General features: G+C 39.4%; 2 long non-coding RNA genes across 2 annotated transcripts; one reads left to right on the top strand and one right to left on the bottom strand.

Moving 5' to 3' along the window:
• Window positions 1-8,695: 8,695 nt before the first annotated feature.
• On the bottom strand, window positions 8,696-20,250 carry LOC111271967 (uncharacterized). The gene is made up of 3 exons (XR_002687248.2): window positions 19,855-20,250; window positions 9,109-9,222; window positions 8,696-8,959 (listed from the first exon to the last, which is right to left on the bottom strand). It is a non-coding gene; the product is annotated as an uncharacterized LOC111271967 (long non-coding RNA).
• Window positions 20,251-20,402: 152 nt separating this feature from the next.
• Window positions 20,403-22,570, top strand: LOC111271966 (uncharacterized). Its single transcript, XR_002687247.1, has 2 exons — window positions 20,403-20,600; window positions 22,306-22,570. It is a non-coding gene; the product is annotated as an uncharacterized LOC111271966 (long non-coding RNA).
• Window positions 22,571-24,974: the final 2,404 nt, after the last annotated feature.

Below are 24,974 nucleotides of genomic sequence, written 5' to 3' on the forward strand. Positions count from 1 at the left end.
CAGATATTGCTCCCACGAATTACTGCCCTTTTAAACTGGCCTACTTCTTATATATATATGTATATATGTATGCCTTCTGTCCAGCCGACGCAGGCCGAAGGTATTTGATGTGTACGAAGTAAAACGTGCGCTCGTAAAACTGCGTTGGAATTATTCATGAGAGTTATGCTGTATATTTTGTAGGAGTATGCGGTTACTCGTTATTGTTAGATCCATGGTAGCGTATTATTAATCCGAGTAATTTTCAGTTCTGGTAATGTTACATTTCAGTTAGCGTCAGTTACAGAGTAAAGCATCTCGTATATCGCTAAGAGCTTCATGCTACTATTAATCGCAAGGATTCCGCATTATCAGTCAGTGTCATGGTGGCGCTGGGCACTGCCGATATCCTGAAGGGGAAAGTGAGTTCTTCAACAGCCTGCTGCCGCAAGCTACAATAAACACACGAACACGAACGAGCTCGTTCGCGTTCTCGGAGATTTTACAATCCCTGCTGTCAGCTTTCAGGTACTACTTCGTCTCTTGCTTAGGAAGATGTGACAGTATGCGTAACATACACTCTCGTAGACAAGCAAGTTGACAAAGACCCATACAATGTCACCTAATAATAGTGGCACTGACGGAGGCCCGGATCCCTATCGAATACGCGACTTTATGGTTGTATAGCATTACCGTATTCGGGCAAGTTGCCCGATGCTTTCGGACCCTTCGGCAACTTCCGGTGATCATTCTTGTAGAAACGCATTTCAGTGAGACGACGCTGCACAAAACAGAGCCAATAGAGAACGCTGTTATCCATCTTCGAAGGCAATATCCGGCTTGCAACTTATAATTCATCTAGTACTGTGAACGTTGCAAGAGATGATCTGTATATGTTCTATAACACGGATTCTACATTTAGCTCGAGAAGTTTATCGGAAATAGAGTAACTTGAGTGCGGCTAAATGTCGCATTAACGTTTAGCCCAATATAGAAATCACCAATAGTTGCGAATCTGAAATTCAATGTTCATTAACTTCTGTTTACATTGTCACACGGATACATATTGTGGTGAACGAATAATATTTGAACGGGGGTCTTACTCTTCACGATTAGCATCCCACGGACGCTCTGATCTTCCATTTGTTCTCGATAAAACCGACTGAATACATATATACAAAATCACCTATCCATATTTGAAAATCCTTTGTAATGATTCCACTTTACTGTCACCGAGTCTATCATATTATTTACTTTGCAACTTGCGGACGACAGAATAAATAAAATAATACTCCTTCTAAGCTATTTCCATGAATGATTTTTCATTCTTTAGATACGAATGGTTCGTTCTTCGACTCTCGCCATTATACGTCCGCGGGGCTTACTAAGAAATACATGAGGTCTGCCCCACTTATCGACTTCATGATTTTGCCTCATAGCCGAATCTTGTTACCTGTACCAATTCGATTTGGTCGTATAACCGAAGCTGCCCCCAATCAGGTCAATGCGATTTTCACGGCAGCCTGGACCACACCCACATCGAGAAATGCCTAACCCAGCTGCTATTGTATCTGGAATTTAGCAGTGCGCGGCAGATCTTGTTTAATTACAAAGTACACCTGATACTTTGATTCTTTCATTAAACGTTACTCAAAGCGCCTTGGCGATAAAAATTTCTTGAGGCGCCATATTCTAAGCACATTAAGTAATTTCAACGTCAATATATAATAATAGTAATGTATAGCATTGTTTTTATCCAGGGGCGTTCACTTACGCGATCTTTACTTCGAAGAAAATTAAAATTCAATATTTCACCATAACTATTTCACACAACGAAATTTGCTTTCTCTGCACGAATCTATGATGGGTGTTTTTATTCGTGTATATGTACAAAGCTGAAGAACACGTTTCTGAGCTGGGGTATGCTCAGTTTTTTCATGTCGAAAAGTTTTTTGTTGAAGAACTTAGATGTTTTGTTGTTGTTGACAGTTGACCTTGATAATGTTATTGGTCAGCCTAAACAATGAGCAACTTCTTGTTGTCAATACGATGTTCTATTAAATCCATTTAATTACTAGAGTTTGCTTTGTTTGCAGAATAAAGCCGTGTGGCAATCCAAATGTTTTTGAAAATGTTTGCGACAACGGGAACACATCTGTAACGCTAGTTATGAAAACTTATGCCTTCACAATTTTTGACATCCTAGATATACTGCAATGAAAAAAATCCCATGATTAATATGAATTTCCACTGATAAGTATGAACGACTAGTAAATAATAAAAAATCGAATATCTTTCTACTCATCTTCTATGCTATGTTTATATTACAGCCTTATTGAAGCTCCACTATTATTATTATTCCGTAGCCTCGTTTTTGTCGCCATTTCTAATTCAAATCGATATATGTATTGCTGTCGATGATGTTTGCCTGCAATCCTTAAGCAGCCTTTGAATCTGCTGTTTAGGTCGTCAATGAAATATTGATTATAAATCTTAATAATAATAGTGTATTTTAGCAAGGTGACTACGTTTACATGATATCGTGGTACATGAACTTCGTGAAGTCGTAATCCAGGTTCGAACACACGTATATGAAAATTTCCTTCGTACTGGAGATAGCCCATCGACGAGCGGTTTAGATATATGATGGGAAACACATTGATAATGTGTTTCCCATCATATACATGGGGGAAATAGATTGACGTAATATTTATCACGACATCCTTATGCGCTTCTAAGAAATGTTTTTATCGTTAATTATCACCTAATTTAACACAGGTTTTATAGCCACGCCTTTTTTTTGGCATTTTCTTGTTTTCTGGGTACAACAAATCTATGATAAAGATTTTTGCCTCAAACCCTATTATAGTGTATAATTGCGCTAATATCACACCGTATAATGTCTGCAGGCTCGTCCTCTTTGACCAGTTAAAACAATGGCGTTTCAACCTTCAAAACACTTTACATTATATGTCATACGATGCACAAGAGGCCTGTTGATGCTCTTGTTAATTACAATACGGTATATCTATTGTTACAGAGTACGTTTTTGTGTGTACGATCCATAGGTCGACTGATGTATATCAGTCGGTCGTGTTGAGATTTTCTTCACCCGTTCTTGAAGATCATTCAATGCGAACTAGCGTTTGAATTAGTTGTACAATCCACTGGTCCTTATCTCTACGAGTGCATTGCTTAATTTAATTGCCTGTAGAGTTTCTGAGGTGATTAGAAGATTAAGCTCCTGCAGATAAGGCTACGTTCCTAGTGGAGCTCATCACAATGACAGAAATCTTTTAGAAAACGCAAGCTGTTTTTAATGCTCTTACCTAGATGGCCTAAATGAATATTTTGTATGTATTGCGCGACACTGACAAACTCCATATTATAGCAGCGTAATAATGAATCATACAATGTTTTTTTTAACTATACGATTTCTGCGATTAGTAATCGACTCTCACACGTCAGCGGCGAAAAATGACATGATTGGATCGGTATACTAAGATAAAACGGCTGTATCGTATAAAGATACGAGGCGCGAGAAGGGAAAACTGCCAGCTCAAGGAAAATCGATAAGCCCTTCGAATCACGAGATACCTTTTAAATCGGTGAAGTTGATATGGCCATTGGAAGCGAGAATACGGTCTAAGAGAGCATGCTGAGCAGTTACAGCTAGATCTAGTACAGATGTCTGGAAGCCTATAGCTATCGGAGGCGCGTATCAGGCTAAGAAATTTTATGTAAAAATACCAAGACGATTTACAGTACGTGGGTAGCCGACGTTCTCAACGACACCCCTGTCTAATCGACGTATGTAGCTGGCGTTAAAAAGTTTACCATTGTCTCAAGCGATTTTTTTATTATTTCCTCATATTTTCGACGAATTTATCGGTGGAATCTCTCAATGATTTGGCGGAATCGTAAAACTGTACCAGCAAATGCAAGTAGTGTTCTCTCTCCGCTGTTGTTAGTTATATTTGCTATTCGTGCGCATCGTTGTACCAGGTACGGAACCAACATCGACCGCTTTTGCTATTCGTTTATAAACATTTTCCTATTGACAACTGAAACTTCATTGATGGAAAAAAAATCGACTAATAAGGAGACATGAGTAGGTTCCTTCATGTGCAAAAAAGGATAACATTTTCTTCTAATGTCAGCCTTCAATAAGGCTCTTGTTGCAGACTTCAAAAAATGAAATTCAGCCAGCCCTACAACTGCAATTGAAAATCCTCGCTCATCAAGTAAGGGTACAGTCGAAAAAAAAAAAAGGCTTAGCCGTTACGAATCAGGAGCGGAAGCCATGGAACGACAATATAGAAAGTTACGAAGCTCTACAAGTAAACTATGCCAGATAAATCACTTATATAAGGTATACCCATGTTAATAATCCACCTTGCTGTAACATAGTTGGCGGCAATAGTATCCCAGAGCAGACTTCGGTTTTTGGTTTATTATGGCGCACATGCGTTCATCCAGTAGGTCGTAGTGTTAGAGAAGTTGTTTTTCAAAACGAAGCCTTATTATTATGGCCGAAGCAGGAAGTTCGCCTTCGAATATATGAGCTGTTCTTTAATAGCCTCGCATTGAATAAACGTTCACCGAGACTTGCTTGGATACCCCAAATTGCCGGTTTATTCCACTGCCACCCAGTATGGGGCTGTTAAAGTGACCGAAGCATTTTTGTGTGAAAAGCCACAGTAATAACAAAGATAAAAGTGCATTTCTGGCCGCCCTGGTATCTCAAAGCACGTCCTGACAGCCAAATTGACTATCGCTTGAATCGTTTACGGGCACAAATACGCGTTTTGCGTGCGAGGTCAGGTTGAAGCTCTTTGAAAACCGCAAACAACAAGACATTTGATCGGTATTTGTCCTTTATTTACTTCGGAGTGCCCTTAAGACCTCAGCAGCAGAGGCAGCGGCCGATACTCGATTCTTTAGCAATGAAAATGTGGCAGTGCCGGCGGATACGAGAACTCAGACGCGGGCACCAGCACTGGCTCGTCCATGATCTAGAAAATGTTTTTTTTTTCTGCAAAAAAACAAAAAAAAACAAACTAAACACATATAAAGCCAACAAGAACATCTTGCCTAAACAAGACTAAACCGAAGTGCATAATGCTACTGATTTGTTGGCACAGTGTTACCTCTTTGGGTATATGTTTACCTTCCGACATTTAAAAATTCTAATTTTTATCCTAAAAATATCGATGTTATGACTTGATCGGTTCAAACACAATAATAAAATAGCCTATTTTAAACACGTTACCTCGTGTAAGGCTGGTGAGAAAGGATAGATTCGTCTGATGCGTAAAACGGTGTGAAATGCCTAAAGCGATTATGGACACAGCTCGCTTTTGTTTGGAGATTCAATCAAACAATGCCTAATGTAAATTGTAGGGAAACAAGAAGCTTTCGAGGGTACCATAACGCTGAAGTACCTTGCGGGGTAAAACGTTGTGTCACTTCATCAAATCGCAGTCTTATAAAAAGAAGCTTTCGAGGGTACCATAACGCTGAAGTACCTTGCTGTAGACTCGCGAGGTAAAACGTTGTGTCGCTTCATCAAATCGCAGTCTTATTTATAAGACAAAAACGTTTTACCCCGCGAGTCTACAGCAAGGTGCTTCCTAGCGTTATGGTACCCTCGCAAGCTTCTTGTTTCCTTACTATATATATATATATATAATTCTATTTGCAAATGGCGTGGATTCATGCCTTACAAACCTGCTTGGCCCGACAAGAGAAACCTATATATTGAAACATTGATTTCAATACTTAAAAATAAAAAGGACCATTTTAAGAATTCGAGTTACGACATGTTTTTTCAGATTTGCGTATCGAAACGTCGTTTATATAAATGACTGGAACTTAAGAAAACACTTACTCAAAGATTGGTAATGACTGCAAACGTGATAATGAGATGCAAAGCGTAAACGATTTTTAGTGAAGTTGCTTTTGCGAAAACGACAGAAAAATTTTTTTTTTTAGATTGCGCCCATTAAAAACAGCTGCGGACATATTCAGTGATGAGTACCGACGTATTAATAAAATTCATGTTTAGGTTTGATTAATTAATTAAGAAGTAGCAGTTGTTTATGATTGTTCTTGATAATTATTGGTTATGGGCACAAACCTAACAGCAAATTGTAAAATGGAAATTATTCATAAATGCGTTATAGACTGAGCCTCGATCTATGGCGTTACGATTTATTACCTTCAAGCCTATAGGCAAAAGTAATACGCGCCCCGGAAAAGACCACCAAACTCAGAACATAAAGTAACTCGCTCTGTTGTTGATTAGGACACTTATGCTGTTCCGACGATAATTCAGTGGCACCGCGTTTGCTTTTCTAACTGGGGCTATACAGAAGTCCATCTAGGTTCAAATCTGGTAGTGGAGCCACGTTGATCCTTCAGCAAAGGTTCGAACAATAGCTAATGAATATAGAAATTCCATCTAACGCTTAGTTACTCTGGATTGTTCTGGCTGAGCCAACCTAGCGTAAATTAAGGCCTGCCGTGGAAAACACGGCGCAGAGTCGTCTATGTGAAAAGTTGGGGTATCTATGGTGCGTTAAAAAGGTATGTGCAGTAGGTTCTAGTAACAGGTGTCGTCTGCGATTTACTCGCTTTGATAACTACCGGCTATAAATGCTTCAAATCTTACGCCCGGTACTGCAATGTGACAGAGAGCTTGGTCTTTCCAGCACGATACGAAGTGCCTTCACGCCCGAATTCGAATTTGATCCATCTCTCATACAGCTACATAAGAAAACTTTACAAATCCCTGAGACAAAGCTATTTGTTATCTAATCAATCCAAACGAATTACTGTGGCGGTCAACATGGGACGGCATCCTATGGACGAGAAGAGAGTCTTTTCCCCAATCGCTAAAAAACAGATTAGCACAGCTGAGCGACAAACGAATGCGAGTGGCAAAAGCCAACCGAATACTTCGTTCCTTCAGGTATATCTGGGTAATATTAGTAGAAGTTGCGTAGATAATTCTTATGTGATAGCGGCGGATGATACACTTTTAAAAGAAGTAAATCACCCTTGCCTTTCTCACTTTACACAGTAGATCATCGTGACAATGTACTTTTTTCAGTTAAGGCCAATTTGATGACGACACGTAATCGCAAAATTTAATCTTCGGTATCTATTGTGACCGCACGCACCTGCTTCTTTACCGTGCACAAGAATGTACGATATGTACGAAGAACATGATTAGAGAAAAAACTGGATAAAAATTCTACAAACGTGTCATTAGTGCCAGAAGAGCACGCATTGACATTGCGTGTTGTAGTCTTGTAGAATTAATCGTCGACTCAGTGGCAAGCCGTCTGCTACAGAGCCTTAAGTCGTCAAGGATAATGCAAACAGATACGATCCTGGAGGTGGTTCGCCGTCTGATCAGATGTAAACGCAGCTCCGGTGGTTGATCTCGAAATTTTTATTTTTTTGGGTACCTAATTTATCTTTTGAAGTTTACGTTCAATTCACTATGGTAGTACAAATTTAAGCACTCAACTATTTATGAGCTATGTTTGCGTGAGCGTGCTGCTTTGGAAAAGGGGAACAGCTTGTAAAGCACTATCTTAGATTAAACTAGTTAACAGTAAATTCATCTCCCAGTTTGATACGTCATAGTGATACTAAAGAAAGTAATATACATGCTACGAGATGGTCCTATGTCTTTCCTTCCGTCTGGACTACCCTGTTGGATAGGAAAATGCAGAGAGCGTTCAAAAATAGCGTCAATCCCATTTTTGACGAACGCTCCTAGAGCATTCGCACAGCCACCCTCTGGACCGCTTTGGGCTTGCGTGCAGTTTCAGGTTCCGCAACCTGCAAATAAAGGCCTGGGTCACTTATCGAAACAAAGCCCCGCAGCGACGCCAGGCATACCAGCTGAACCATCGATGGGGAAACAAAAGAGCGATTAAATAGCTTGACAGGCTGGCCACGCAATTCTTTTATTGAGCCGCGAATTTGAATTAGATGTTGCTCTTATGTTGGCTGAAGGGAGTTCAGTTGCAGAGTGCAGGGGCGTTGTTTGATGCATTATGATCTAATCTTGTCCGGGCTGAATTGTCGAGAACAACTTTCGAGCTTCCTGTGGACCCATGTTCGAGAGAAGTGGAACGTGCGCTAACGAATTGTGAACTGAGTTAGACGATATCCGTTACCACGTGGCCAACGCGGAGGCAAGCGACGTTTATCTGATAACCTAACCAGTAGCGATTAGGAAAGGAAGGATCTGTTGTAGAGGATAGTGCTTACGCAGTGGACTGTGAAGATTCGTCGATGGTAAAACTAGATTGTGTGTAGTAAATCACCTTGAAAGTGTATAGACTTCTACTATATACTTTTGTTTACTGAAGATTTACTTTATTACTATTTGACTTGGATTTGTTAAGTATGCAAAATGCATAATAAGATTTCCTTAATAGCCTTCGAGACAAAATTAATAGCTTTCTTAGAACAACGCAATTTTGTACGATGTAGGAATTATATTTGCGTGCCATACGTTGATATAGTTATTAATGTTCTTAATTTGTTAATAACTGTGACAGTTGTTGAGCGGTCCCTGTGACTATCGAACAGAAAAATTATTTTTTCTTTAATGAACCAATTACAAGAATTTAATTTTACATGTATTTTTATTTGTGTAATAGTAATTATTATCTAAATAGCACGTGTCCTGTAATGCAAAATGCGTGCTTCTGCCACCATTTCACGTTTGTACCAATAGTAACATTGCCAGCTATTTGATATTAAGCGTAGCATTTACCGGAAATATGGGCGATCAAGCGGTGACAAAATCCACAGGTAAAAATCGAGATCGATTAATGAAGTGGGGCCTATCGGGCAGTGAAGGGTTGTTTCTCTACCGGAAACGAGTATGCACTCAATTCCAGGGTTACCAAGCGCTCGAGTCCAAAGGTTTAGTCTTCTCGCCACACTCGCTTCCCTATTCGAACGTTGCACCGCAATATGATTTGTCGGTAAGTAGTGTCTGGTAGTAAAGTTTGTCAAAACGTACACCTTGCAGTTCAAGATAAAAAATACAAAGAAATACTCGTTCAGTAACGCTTCAATTAAACTGTAATGCGCACGTACAATATAGAAGTCTACGACCGATGATCCTTTGGCCTGTTCGAGGTGAAGCTTTCCGTTAAGCATCGCACAGTTGTACCGTCGCGCCGCTACAACGCACAGAGCTTCATTCATTTACTAAGCAAAGGAAGAACGTGCGACCATTAATGTCTGCTAGATGGTTCTCAGGGATGTTACTATCGAAATACACCCGCAAGGCCTCATTATTGGCACTGCCGGGGAAAACGTTTACTTGTGAACGAGAGATTGATGACGCTGGGTTTTCCCATTCATTAACGAAGTCTAACAATCTCCAGAAAATTCACATTTTATTTATCATCTTGTGAAGTTATATTGTGCTACCAACTGTAAGCTAATTGTCAGAATGCTGGCAATACGTTATCCATGTATTAAACCCATATACAATGCTAAATATCCATGTAGTGTCCAGTCTGATGTTGCACCTAGGATTTCACATACATCCGTTGTATAAGAATACATGTGATGTACCCCGAATTCTGTCTATAGAAGTTCAGATAAATATTATTTAGAACTGTGCAGTCGGAACACGATAAATGCTGTATACAGTATAGTTATCTGACTCACTTTTCAGCTAAATTACATCAGACAATGATTATTATCTGACTACTAGTGTTTTTTTTTTTCGCATTTTGTCTGTAGTCTTGATAATCTCTATAAAAGTAGCCCCAAGACCGCATGTCAACATTGTTTGGCGCAATCATTTGCCACGAGGCATCTGTGCGGATATGCTTGCTTTTCATTAGCTTTAATTCCATACCGTAATTCCGATCTATCTACTATTTGCCCAATCAATATATAATAGTAATAATAACAGTATCTAGCATTTATAGGGCTCTAATGAGGGATCTATTTCGTTTATATGCAATCCGTTCATGAACATCACAGAAAACACTCCATTTTGAGCACACTACCTAAATTGAATTCAATATAAGAGCGAATCCAAAGCACCAAATGAGACGAGACAGACAGATATAATAACAAAAAAAACTCGTTTTTCATTTGGCTCGGCAAAGAGTTTGATTTGAAGCAGCTGCAATCTAAACGTGGCGCGATTCTTTTCGACGAGAAATGGCGACATCTGTGAGTGTAACCTAGGTAAGCCTTTGAGTGCCCCTGTCCTGACAGACACAAGGAAAAGGATACGCTCCGTTAACTTTCCTCTATCCAACGGTAGACGCAGGGCTGAGTGAAGTAATTGGAGAGGGTAGACGTTGCATAGCTAGCGAAGGCCGTGAATAACAGAAGATATCATTTTGGTTCCGCCTCACGATTATGCTAATAGTGTTATACTACGGAGAAAAAGGAATGACAGTACCAGCTAAGCGAGTTCGCCATCGGTCAGAGCGAGCGATGTCGCAGGTTACGAGGAAGAAGGCCGCTGGTTATCTCTAAGTGGAAAATGTAAACTGGTAATTCTAATAATAATAATATTAAGGATGGAGCGGTACCCAGGCACAACAGCAAGTGACAACCTCCTCCCTTCATCTTCCCTAGATGTGAGGGCATTGTCGAAACGATAGGCGACAGCGACATAAATACTGATCACGTGACACGACGCATCAACAACAACAAACAAAAGATGCTCCCAACGAAAATATGTTGTACACTCTTTTCGGAGCGGTGGAGCTGATCCTAGGGGTTGCGACGGCCAGGCTGTTCCACATAGGCTCACATGTCACCGCCCTTCGCGCTCCTTACAAAGCAAATTAATGACAGCGACGTCATGCATGGCAGATGTTCAGGGATGATTTTGCCCCCCTACCAATCCAAACTTCCGGCCGCGCTAGCGGTTGGATGATCAGTTTTTGTTGCACTGCTGCTCTGAAGAACTTTTGTCATGACAAGTTTGTTTGCCAGTTTACGTATTGTGCCCCTCTGTACTTTCGTCCCTGGTTAATGATATCAATGGTTCACCGACCACCCATGGTAACAGCACGGGATTACCACTCCACACAGTCTGGGATAGGTGGTTAAGTAATTCTGATGGTCGCCAGTCTGATTTCGGATGTCTTTGTGTTGTATTTCATTATTTGACACTGTAGGATATATCTAACTTGCATACATCTGAATAATATTTAGACAATGCGCTCACGGGGTGCTTTGCATTGTAGCTCATTCCTTCACCTGCACCTTGAGGGAATTTGAAGTATACTTGGGGAAGATCACGTTCGAATTGACTATTTTGTCCTGAGCAATTTGCCACTTCAGACAGAAATCCTCATCAATCAAACGGGATCTAGCATGGCCACCACTGAGCGAAACGTACAGCCTTTTACTTTTTCGCGGCCTAATAACAGGCCCATTGAAGAGCATCTGGTGCCTTACAGAGTTATACACATTTTTCATTTAAGCCAATCGCTCTGTAAGCAGCATTATTTATTCCTGACACGTGTCAAAAAATTGGCATACAAGCAGCGTTGCAAAAGTCAAGTCCGGTTAGGATACTGTATAATAATCTTCCTTTTCGAAGTCTTCAAAGAATAGTGCATCCGCCAAATGTGACGGAATCGATGAAGTAAGACACTGAGTCATTGCATACAGATACGGATCAGTAAGTTGAGATACAACTAATATTTGACAGCGTTCACTGCGGCGATATAGCATCAGTTTCAAATCAACAGTCATTTTTTACATATACATATATAATAACTTAATCAAGTAAGCAGATTCTAACTAGATCGAAATTTATCTAAATAGTCGTTGACACTCTGCAATCAGAATTTCTGTTAACAGTTTTCAGATACACTTCGACTTATTTCCTACAGAATCATAAGTAGCTCCAATGAGATACTTGTTGGACACGAACGATTGTATATAAATGAGTTATGCTAAATTCCTAAGGCCTGCAGCCACACGGTATTCATCCCATCCAAAGGTAAAGGAAAAGCAAATCCTTTTCGGTGATGAGGACGGCATCGTTCTTGTTCTTTGAAACGTTTACGCCTGCTCTTTCTTACAGCTCGTAAAGAAAAAAAACAAATTAATCATTCAACGAGCTAAATACTAACTCTAACTGGTCAAGAGAATGGGACTGGGTTACATTAGCATAACACACTGTTTCAGACGAGTAAACAACGTCCTCGTTTGTTACGGACCGGCAAGCCACTCAAACAGAGTCAAAACAGTAAGGATGGAGTATTTCTTGGTAGTGATAATTGCCATACGAAACGATTTCTATTTTAAGCTAATTATTGACACTGACTTTATAAAGGACTACCGTGAGCCATTGTTCCCTCCCACTTGCGTTTTTCCTGCGTCCTTTTCATATAGCGAAGAAGAAGTGTCGTAGACTTGGCGGATGAGGTACTCAGCTCAAGGGACATCGTCTTACTGCTGCGCCAAACAGACAGCGACATAGACGGCGCAGAATGGCTCTTGGAATTGCTATACAGATTTGTTGCAAACCACCCTGTACGTTTAACGAGGGAGTATTGTTATTATATGGTAGCTCACAATGTCGTTGACATCCGGTCAACATGAACCCTGGCGTAATTTTTTAAAGCAGAAATATTACAGAATAGGTTTACCTTAAACAAGCGTTCACTAAACTTTTGTGAAAAGGGCGACCGTATTGAATTCAGCAAAGGTTCAGCTTCTAATTAAGTACCTATGATACCGCAGACATAAACTATTAATTGTCTCCGTACACTGTGGCGTTATTAGTAAACTAGCTTTTTTTAAAGATCTTTATGCCCCTATACCGGACTAGTGTTTACCCTTAGGAGTATATAGTACTAAAGCAAATTTGATACTTCATGAACTTATTTTTCATCTTTTCTACCTTAATATAGAATTCGAGAATAGGAAATAATTAATACCAAATGAATTGCATTTGGACGGGTGGCTTTCAGTAACTTCGACGCTTAAAAATATACGACATCTGTAATTATGACTGTGATAGATTCAGTTGGCTCAATAAGCGTAAAAAAGGGCGGCATTACTAGTATTTCAAATTATTACATGCGCTTTTATTATTCAAAATTTATCTAATTTCGCTTGCAATCATTAAAAAAAAATCAAAATCACGAAAAACACCGAAACGTTAGCGCTGTTCAGGCAAAGAACTACCCAGACAATATTGCCTTACTTTACCGCTGTTAATGTATATATTGGCTTTTAAACACGAGCTGCTGTAGATAGGTCCGTGCATTTTTCACAACACCTATGTTCAAATATCTAACGTTGTACTTATATAATTTCCCGTAGGCGCCTAGCCGTTATGGCATAGACCGATATGGTACATTACGCCAATATCTCGTGGATGGTCATTAGGTAGTCATGCCAAATCTCAGAAAATGAAAACCCTTGTTATTCAATCATATTCTATACAATGGAGGTGGCTTCTCGCTTATGGAAAACTATCATCACTTTGTTTTGTGCCTACGAACTACCTATGTGATTTTCCGTATTTACCGCGGACCCCGAATTACAGTCTAAACTGTAGTATAAGATTCAATATGACTGTCTTGATCGATTCGAGAAATCGGCTGGGTCATAAATCAATGATTTCCGCCTAGGCCAGCCTGCCTGTGGGCCTAGCAAATAAATGCAATTGTGCGAATAACTACCAGCTTCTTACTGTCCGTATTCCCAAGTAGTTTCCTCTACCGGAACCGTCTTTGGTCGAAGAATCTCACTTGAGGAGAACTGAATAGCTTTAGGAGGCCGAATATTCTGTATCTCTAGGATTTAAACGAGAAGTATATCCCCAGCTCGGAACACGGCGTCACACTAGTCTACAGCTAAATCAGGTGATTTTGCTGTGATCTATACATATTGATGTGGTGGTCGTACAATAGACGCTTATAGTACGAAGACGAACCCGCATAGAGGTCACGTCATTTTGTCACTCCGAACCCCTCTGATAGGCCATTCTAGCCTACCATCTTTGCATATATATGAACACAATAAGTAAACTAAAATAAACAGCTACTTCTCTAAGGCCGTGCCGGTTAATTGTATATAATAATAAAGAGTCTAGTTGATGGCCTGCCTAGATGTATATAATGATAGCTGTGCTCAATCAGAACTGGTGTTAATTCAGGTTGAGCTTAAATTTTCTAAATAATTCATCCCTTAGCTGTTGTACTGTTTATTTAACCGATGACATTTGTTGATGTCGCATCTAGCTTAAAGTAAACAATCGAGTTTTATGAAAACATACCAACGGCTGTTCTGTTGCATTAACCCGACGCCGCCTATCTATTTTGTATTCCTCTTCCAGTATGACTGGGGTTACATTTACCCTAATATTCCACTGCAGTTCTAATACTTGTTTGCAATAGGTCCTTGACGTACGCCTTCCTGATTTAGTCAACCTATGATAAAGCATTAGTATCCGCGCTACATATAGACAGTTACTCTAATAATCTCTTCTAGAGACTGATTGTGCCTAGTTTAAGCTGAAATGTTACTATTATATTGCAGTTGTTCTATATAAGTTACTAGGCTCTTTTATTGAAATCTTTCTCATTCAGTTTGGCTATGCTGATGGACGTTTCTCGACTTCTTATCGCAGTGTTATTAATTATTTTTAATTATTCTATAGCAAATGAACAATTTTGTTATTCACTATAAAATAACGAAATTATTATTCTTTTTTTCCAAATTGAATATTTGGTCCAGCCTGAGGAAGAAATAGGTGTTGAGCAAAAAAACCTTGAAACTGAAAAGTTCCAAACTGTTTCTGAAAAAACTGCCAAAATAGTCAAAGCTGGCCAGGCTAACATTACGTTGTATGGGTTGAAAAGATACTCGTTTCAAAATAATACTCTCTCTCTGATTACCCATTCTCTTAATAAGACAGTGGGGGTATAACGATGGCCAAACCTCTCCAGTAGACCGTTTAAGCTCTTTTTTAGCGTTTTTTTTTTCTTCTTTTTAAGAAGGTAAAATCTTTGTAAAACATAGCGCGAATACACAACATTTTATTTGTCTACACTACCTCTGCAAATGTTTCGCTGCTAGCAAGCAGAAAATGGCCCACTTCTAATGCTGTTGAATGAGGTAAGATGCTACCTCTGAAAAGCTTAAGCTTCGTCGAATTCCATTATATCAACTGCTTTTTACTGCCAATGAATGATAGCACGAAAATTCTACTTCGACAAACGGTCCGGTCCAGGGCGATTTCTATAAAATTTTTCGTTACATTCCCATCACTGCACGCTCATCGAATGGTGTGCCCATCACCTATGGCTTTGTACGTCTAACTACCAAATGGCGTCATTACCCTATACGGCCTATTATACTTCGTCTTATAAGGATAGCAAAACACTTAATTCTTTCCTTTGGCTGTTTTGTAAGTGCTTAGTACGCAATATATAGACTATCTTTAGCAACAAGTGCTGAAAATTGCGTAGGAGTTAAGGCTAGAGACGATCCTTGGCTCGTGATTAGGAGCATTACCAAGTGTTCTTCTCCGGGTATCAAGTAAGGGCAAGGTACGAGAAACTACCTAGCTAATAGCGAGAATGCGTTCGCACCTTCAAATGTGCCAATGCTAATAAAGGATCATGGCCAGTGCACGAATCATGATCGGTCTGCTGCAAAAGCCGATTATCATCATTTCTTCACTTTACCGCATCGTCCCTCCTTAACGAATGAGTATACGTTGTTAGAGATGGGCTTCCACTATGCACTATAGTACCATAACAGGACTCCGTAGGAATACAGCTACCATCCCAAAAACTGTTCTGCTAAGTTGTCTGTTTTTTCGTTTGAAAGCGATAACAAACTGATCGATCTTTTATTATAACGTCGTGATTTTATAGTAGAGAAGCCACTCTAATGCTGAAAGTATTGGTACGGATTCAAAATCGTTTACATTTAGCGCTGCTCTGAGTAATTGAAATGGATATTGTAAGCAGCTTTATGACATTTGCTTTATCTTTAGGAAACCATAGTAATCCTGCTGTTTACATCCTATAAACATACTTTTCTACATTTCAGATATGTGTTTAATAAATTTTTATTCTAATACATACAAATATGAACAGAGACCTTTTGTTTAAGTAAAATGTACCGTTATTATCTATGATCGTATGTTTAATGTTAGTTTCTATTGTTCTTTACCCTCTACAACTGCCACATCTCTACCTTACAAAGATCGATCGCATTAATATTTCTCCGCATGTTGAGCACTGACCTTAATCAGCTGACGTATCTAGGTAAATCTCAATACTTTTGCGGGATATATGCCAACGATCGCATTACTTTGCTTCAGTTGACCTGCCCCGACGCCTATTACGTAGATCTTCCTTTCCACCTTTCTAGGACTTCACACTCAGGTTAGACGCGACGAGAACAGATAGATAGATAGATAGAGTAAAATTAAAATCGCAAACAGTAAAGCTAAAGGAAAAATCAGATTGTAAATACGAATGTCATCACCGTGGCTCTGCGGCTGTGCTAGCACGAACAGCTAATCATCACGACGTAAGCGTCTAGCAGTTGCGATGCATTGATTTCGTCTGCTAACACGTTTATTGTTAGATAATAATCAGACCAATATGTCGCCCGTCGACCATTCTAAGCCAACAGGCCACTTTTCACTCTCTCTTAAATACTATTCTATTGGATTATAGTTAGTGGCCAAGTTACCAACTGGTTAGTCAGTTATGTCAAGCGCTTGATAATATATGTCTTCTAGCCTGTCAAGGACACGAGGAAGTGGAGCACGACTGGTTTTATGAACGTGATTTACTTTATTTGAATATATTTGACACCTTAAAGCTACGAAGAAACGAGCGATTGAGGCTTGAAAATATTGGCCTGTTACTGTGGGGTCAATTGAAAGCGCGTTCTTGATGGCGCGCACATGTGTGGTAAAATCGTTGTGGCTGTTTGGAAAGTTACAGCCTTACGGACATAGCCTTTAGTAGACAAAGGCTAGAAGATAGGTATCTAATACATCCGGTGTCATAATCTTTATGGCGAATCACCTTTATAAGCACTTGAAGAAAAGAGAAGCCAATGAGAGGTATTGAATCCTTGAACAAGACGCATTCTCCATTATTATTATTATTATTATTATTATAAAAAGAACAACGTTCTCGTTGCTATTCTTTAAAATAAGGAGTTTTGCGTGTAGCGCATACCGCAAGGTGAAGAGATTCACTATGAGTCATTGGTTAAGACAAACAGAACATAGCAGGATACAGGAATCCGGCCAGCGCTTGCGCCGTTATGGTCTAAGCGACGGATTTTACGTGACCGAATCATTTTGCTTAGAATAAAGTACGTACAGAAACGGAGAGATGTGAAAATGCTAGGCTTTCACTAAATGCTTTTCAATATTCTGTCCGCTGAAGGTTCTAGTTGACGGTTAATCGTTAATTTTTGTTCATTCAATTAAGCTATATTAAGAATTGGTCACGCTAATCAGATGCACCTATCCGGCAAGTTTACAAGGCATATTAACAAACGTTTTACTTCTAAATTATACCGCGTGGTCAGTTTACTATGATTAAAAGGCCGTAAGCTTTTTTCTTTCAGGGACTCGGTAAACGTACTTTTACCGTGAGTTAAACCTCCCCAGAAGCTCGTACAGCCATTCCTGCAATGGATTCCTTTTCTCTTCTCTTTTTTTTTTGCTATTCATTGTCTAACTTCAGCCTGGCCTTGACAAGAGAAACGCTAAAATTATTGGCCTATATAATTACTGACCTCACTGAGATAATGCGAGGAACTTTCGGCATCTGAGATTCGTATAGCTCGATATTATTCATGGCCGGTACAGAACGTTAGGCTAAAGCTAGACAAAATCTTCTATAGCAACAGCATGAACAATTGCAGAAAGCGTTGGTCCTTGGCTTCTATCCCGATCAGGTAGAACAGAAGATGCAGCCTACATACAGTATCCGTAAAAGAGGAGTAAGGAACTAAGAATGCTTCACTCCTTCATTCATTAAGCAAGCAAATATGCAAAATACGCTTATATCGCGCCAAGTCTAAAGTCTATGCGGGTAAGGGTCATAGGTCGGTTCAGGCTGGCCGCCCCCTAAACCTTCGCGGGTGGCATAACACCATTGTAAGCTATAAAGGACTGTAACACACAAACCTATTCTACCCACTATCTTGTATGCAGATAGTGATGACAAAGCCATGACTGATGAGCCTGCAGAAGCTATCTTTTTTCCATTGGGTAGGCTCGTATTCGGAAGTGATTAAACATTGGGCATAACTATACTGGCCGACAATGTTCGTCATTGATGCTTTATAATATTGCTCAACGTAATACCTAGCAGCGTATGGTCAAAAAAAAAAGAACAAGGATTTACAACTAATGAATAAACGATGTTAACTTGGCAGTCATCGACTTTAGTCATAGAGAATATCTAACAAGAAAGCAGGCAAGATCATCTAGTCGTGCATACTTATATATATATTTTATCAATTAAATTCTTTCATTTGATTCACATGCATCTCATCAACGTACGTGCATGAAAGCCGATATCTAGACGTCACTTTAATTTATACCGTCAAGTATAATCTGTAAGAGGGATAGCCACCCCACAAACGGCTAAATAAAGTATTATGAATATGTTTAAAAATCCTTGAACGATGACTTGTTATTATCTAACCTTAATCCGTCAATCGAAACACCTTAGAGACGGTTATATCTTTGTCAATATCGTAACTAAGCCTTTTAACTTTCCTCATGATGTTGCGAAAGACGGATTGTTCCTCTCAGCAGGCTGACCTAGTCACCGCCGTTGCTACGCAATAAAGTGTCTACCACTGTGAATTGCTATCGATAGCTTACTCGCAGAACGTAGCTTGTCAGCAGAATTTGCTGAGCGGACTTCAGAACCATCCGATAGCGCCCAGTTGACGGCCGGGAAAATGCCGTTCGTCAGTGTTTTTCAAGTTAATTCATTTCAGACCTGCTACTCTATTCTCGAATATATAGAGTTTAATAGAACGGAGAGAGAGGAAACAAGCGGGGCCGACGTCGACTGAAGCTCCGGTGATGTATGCGAATTGCGTATGAGCTCACGTAAATTGATCTAGATTGCTGTGGCATGTGAAAACACATATGCGCTGCTGCACATGTAAATAGCTGAACCCCGCTATTTACTGGAAAAGAGATAACATGTTTAGCATTTGGAATTGGTGATTAGCAATAAATACTGATACCAGTTTGGTAAAGAATTCAACCCGAATTGACAGGGTTCGTTGGTCCTCTTGTCGAAAATAGCTGCTATCATTAAGTAAGGTACATGAGCGAACAATAAAAGTGGGAAGTTTATTTGAGTATAAATAGCAAAATATCTCTAAGTCAATGTGAACTATAGCTCCCACAAAATGCACGTACGAAGGAAACGTCTTCATCGATTTCGCGTGCACCTCGAGAGCTGAGACCATCAAAGGTTGCTAGATTACCATTAAATTTCGCACTAGAGAATGTAGAATGTGGCCGACCGAACCATAAATAGCCTTTTCTCCCGTAGGACGTTCACAACAAGTAAATTTAGTTATGGAAAGTTTCAATCATACCTCAATAAATGTAAGTTAAATCAAGTTACATATGTTTAGTTATTACATGTCCTAGCAAAATGCCTAGATGTTCTCCCGTGATTTTTACTACAGATCGTCTTGACTCGACTTTAGTGCTAAAAAAAAATGTAAATAACATATAATTCAACACGCATTGTACCAAGTTAGTATGGCTGTTCATTGAGAAGGTTTGTCATTCTTGTCTTTCATCGATGTACGTTTTATACGTACCATTTGCACCGTAGAAATCGCGTTGAATTGATGTCGCACGAAATCTGGGATATAGAAAGGCGGAGAGTGCGCGAAGCAGAAAAACGTTCTACAGGCTTCGACAAGAACAAAAAGCAAAGTTGTGTAAAAAAAACATGTTGTGGGATCGAACAGCGATGGATGAAGCAATCGATTACGTTCGAATCACTGCTCGCCGTGTCGATGGTTATCGACGTCGTTGACCGAGACAAAGCGATGTCACAATAGCGAAAAAAAAGCATTGAGAAGCGTATACAAGTGGCAAGATCATTAAATACGAGACGGATAATCGGAAATCACTAACTAGTGATATATAATTGGCGTATACTATACGCTGAACGTATATGCCGCGATGCTAAGCTATAACCTGGTTACTAGAATCAGTTTCGTATGGAAAGCAGAAATCTAGAGAAAAGTCGGTGAACAACCATCTAGTATTGTTGACCATTGGACTGTTGTTTACAGCTTCAAAATCATGCGGCTATAAGAAAAGCATAAACATAATCGTCGTCTGCAGATGATCAAAATAGAGTAATCATCGTGCGCGCCATAGCAGCTAACCCGTAAAAGGCGTAAACAGCCATAGAACGTTGCTTTACGAAAAAAAAACAAACGGTTTTTGGCGGCTGCAACTGCCAGCAACTGCTTTTCAAATTGATACCGAGTTGATTGACGACGAAATCACTAAAGGTCTCGGAAACTTTCTATAACGTTACGCACTACTAAAGGTATTCTGTGAACTAGAAGCTTCCCATCTAACGTTAACTAACTCAATTTGAACAACAATGAACAAGAAAAAGGCTTGTCAGACGCTAGCCACGAACGATCTAATTGCAGAAACTTTTCAAATATTTTTCGGTCTCAGAAAGGGACTACAAGGTTCGAGACAAGCCCAATCTCAGCGTCAGTTTAATCTAAAACCATTATAAATAACCAGTTTCTCTCAACTGGTTTCTTGTAAAACCGCAGCAAAGTTGATATGGCATATAATTAGACTAAACTCTGTAATAAAATTATATTTTATTACAGAGCTTAGTCTGATTATATATACCTTAATGTGTATATGTATAAAGTAACCACTAGTCGATTAAATCAAAAGTACATATATACATGAATGGAAAAAAATCGACCGAGGAGCTAATCCGAATTCATTCAATGAGGCTGATTCATTTGTGGATAAGAGCCCACGTAGAGAGTCAAGATCAGTTTTTCCTGCACTGGGTACGGGCTATCCGAAAGCGCAAAGTATACATTGTAGAGCATGTAAGACTTTCAAATTTCGTGGTACAGAGATTATGTACATAACTGAAAAGTAGGCCCAATAGGATGCAGCCGCGTAGGGCGTTTCGAATGGACCTTGTTTTTCGAAAGGCCGTGTAGTAATATTTTCTTTAAATTTAGCTCTAACAGGCGCGACACTTCAGACGGTGGCCGAGCTTGTCGCTGCTTCTCAACAATTGTATGCATTATTTGCTTAGGGTAGCTGATTGGATGACAATCGCCTTGTGTTCTACGTGTTTTAATGGGTGCCTGTGTCTGTACAAATACGTGGGTGTAAGGCTATGATTATTTGAGCACCGGATAGAAAGATATCGCATTCGAATATCTATATCTGCATATTTCACGCAACGCGGGCTTTGCTCTATTGGAGTATAGAATCTTTGAAGTAACTGAGAATTTTCAGTATATATATATATATATAACTTCTAAAAATTAAACTTAAAAATACCCCACTGCTCTAAAACTTTCGTTAAGACTAACTTGCACAAGCCTTTTCTACATAATGCGAATTTGCCGCCACTCGTAATACAGCATATTGCACAGCTAACGTATTAGGTAATGGCAGATAGCTGAATCAATCGAGCAGGACGATGCAAAACGTAGAAGTTTGAACAGATTTGTAACCGATTCTGGCACGAAAGGTGCTAACGAACTTAAGCCTAATTATTCGCTTTGACAAAAACAATCAATGTCTAGACTAGAACTATAATACCTAGGTAAAAGGAATCGGTATAATAAGGAAAAGACGAAGGTGCTTGCGAGTGACAGACTGTAGGTAACGTAGCAAGCGTGAAAAAATACTCATTTTATCCAAACTTCCTTTATATGTATAAAGCTAGTCGTAATGAATGTCTATTTATAAATTGTACACGTTTCCTAACGAGGAATAGGTGTACAAATTCTCGTAGAGCGATATCGATGTCGAGCTACTACGATGTAAAAGCTTACAGAACAATGTCGCGCCGATCTTTACCCGGCTTCTCTATTTTCTTGTCCGCTTCCATGCGACGTTTGCGGCATTCCTCCACACGGACTATCAAATGACTGCAGGGTATAAGGCCAACCATTGCACTTTTGATGAGACTATTATTGATATTACAGCTATATAGCTTTCTTTTACAATTATACTTTGCATAATAATGTAATTTACAGCCGACAGATGGGTAGGCCCGAAATACGGCAAATACTGACGTTTCTTTACCGGAATCGAGGCACATCACTACTGCGACTATGGAAACATCGCGGAAGAATCGAAAACTAGGGCATAGGCCTAGGAAGAAGACTACCAGGCTTCGCTTAATACCACAGAAATCGAAACTCTTTGCTAATCTCTGTTCACTATAAGCATGCATATCTCATACGGCCTGCGACAATTTACACCCATATATAAAAAACTGAATAAAAGATAGCAGACGAATTCTGAGCCCTTATTCCTTAAACCAATGACGCTATATACGATTAAATTTGGAATCGCGCTACGCGTGATGAAACTTCTACTGTATAAAAACAATTATATAGTGTCTAACAGTTTCCGTCGTTTATACATCGCTATTTCCCATTTGTTGTATAATACTTAGCACAACTAGCGGACGATCATCTCGAATCATATACTATGGTAGTTTATGTCAGTTCTGGCCCATTCTAACACCTAAAGAAGCTTCCTTGTATTCCGTTATCGTTTTATCGAAATAATGTTACCAAGTTGAATTCGAAAAATGTCGATCTTCATCAGATGGGCTCAGTTACGTAATCCCTCATGTGACATACAATAAGACACTAGCTCATATAACCTATCTTAAGCTCGGTCAGAGGTTAAATTATTCTTCTGAATTTGTGACGTTAATTTTTAGAACGGAGTACCACTACCTGCTAAAGTAGTTAATTTAGATTTTTGTGACTTCCCTCACCGTTGATTTTTGCGTCGTGCTTTCAAACCGCTTCTCCTTCAACTGTAATTGACGAAATGTGAGCTGCGCATAAAATGTTTTTTGTCCAGGACCTATCAGGACCTTCGGGCAGACCAACGCCACAGGGTAAAGTAAAATCATACACTGGGTTCACTTTTAGCGCTACGCTCTCTATCTATGGCCCTTATATTACCACTTTTGTAATTCAGTTCAACGTGTTAAGCCAACCAATAGTCCACGTTCACTATTATGGTGAATTTCCGAAGCCCTTAATAGAGTATTCCCTTTAGATCGAACCTAATTTGAAGGGTTGTCTCTATTGGGCATATCCGGGTTTACCTAACCTATATTCTTTTGCGCTAAAGGTTGCTGTAAATGTTTCGGGTTTCCATTCTTGGAAACAATATTATAGAAAATTTCTTTTTTTTTTTTCCGGTCGCTTAAAAATAGATATTCATATGCTCAAAAGTTTAATAATGGTAGTCTAGTGGTTTTACGAGGGGACGCACATTGCTTTCACAGTTTAATTTGCTAATTTATGTAAACGGCAGTGGTATGATAAACTCCCATCTATGCAGACAACTCTTAACGACGGGAAGATGGCTAAGAAGATCTCGTCGAAGATACAGTTTTTCTGTAACTTGATTCGACTGCGCGGAAAACTACTGAGAATGACGTTAGGAAAAAAGTAAACTGTGGAACGAATCTATGAAGCTTAAAGAAGGAAGGTGTAGACCTTCAATGCAGATGGCTAGTAAATAGAATTTGCACGTAGCAAAGGCTATCGAAGGTATCTTCCAACCGACTAAGTCTTTCGGATCAGGAATTTTCGGCATGAAGCAAATCTATAGAAACTATGCACTCATAAACACATCATGGATTTATCCACAGCTTTAATTTATCCAGAATAGAAAATGCGTATAATTGAAGACATGACTGTTTCACAGTGAATTATGCATCATTTATCGTTGCAAAGTAGAGATACTTTGACAGACAGAGTGGTGGACACAAGGCACGGTGCATATTATGATTTGTAGTATGTGGTGCAGTATGAAGTTTTCATTATTTAAAAGTACGTTATATTATCTAAAATTGCCAGGTCAACGATGCAAAAACCTGACTGAGTGTGGCTGTTGGGTACAGAAAAACATAGTAAATAAAGGGCGTGTTAATTAGGCCAATTCAAAAAGAAGTATCGCTGTTGACCATCTGCGAATGGACTCATGACGTATGCGTTATGATGGAATACTGTTTAATTATTGGTAGATAATTTGTTGTTGAGGACAACTAATGTCATTGTGCTGTTTAGAAGTTCGTAATGTAAATAGACGACGACAACAAGGAAGCGTTCACAGTCTCAACTTAAGTTTACATTTTTTCGTAAACGTACGCGGATAACTTTAATCTATGTCGTAGCGGCTTTCCACAAGTATAGGAAGAAACACTTGTCATAAATATGCCCTTGGTTTATTATCCACTTCAGTGTTCCCAAGTGGTTGATTGTTCTAGACCTTAGTCTTTGCAAATACCCGTCGCTAACTGCCAGCTCCCAGTTCTCAATACTGAGGTACATGAGATTAATCCGGTTCTGTTCCCAAAAAAAGTGACTTTCTTTGATAACGGGCTTAGTGTCCTGTTTGCTGTTGCCCACATACATCTTCCATACGTATGGTATTTTGTTTTCGATGTCAAAAATTAGAATTTTAATTAGCGGAAGTGCTCTCTGTCTGTCTGATGGGGCCTCAGCGCCTGAAGCAGCTTCGCCAGCGCAACTCCTTATTGAACACACCCAAGAATAAAAATGGGCTTCTATTTGGGAACAAAATTACCCTATGTTTTAGATTTCACTGAGCATCATTGAGCACTCTCGTTCGATTTTCTTATTTATCTAAGAATCGATTTGGCGTCAGTTAA

The sequence above is a fragment of the Varroa jacobsoni genome, unplaced genomic scaffold, assembly GCF_002532875.2.
Source record: "Varroa jacobsoni isolate VJ856 unplaced genomic scaffold, vjacob_1.0 contig01333, whole genome shotgun sequence".
NCBI lineage: Eukaryota > Metazoa > Arthropoda > Arachnida > Mesostigmata > Varroidae > Varroa > Varroa jacobsoni.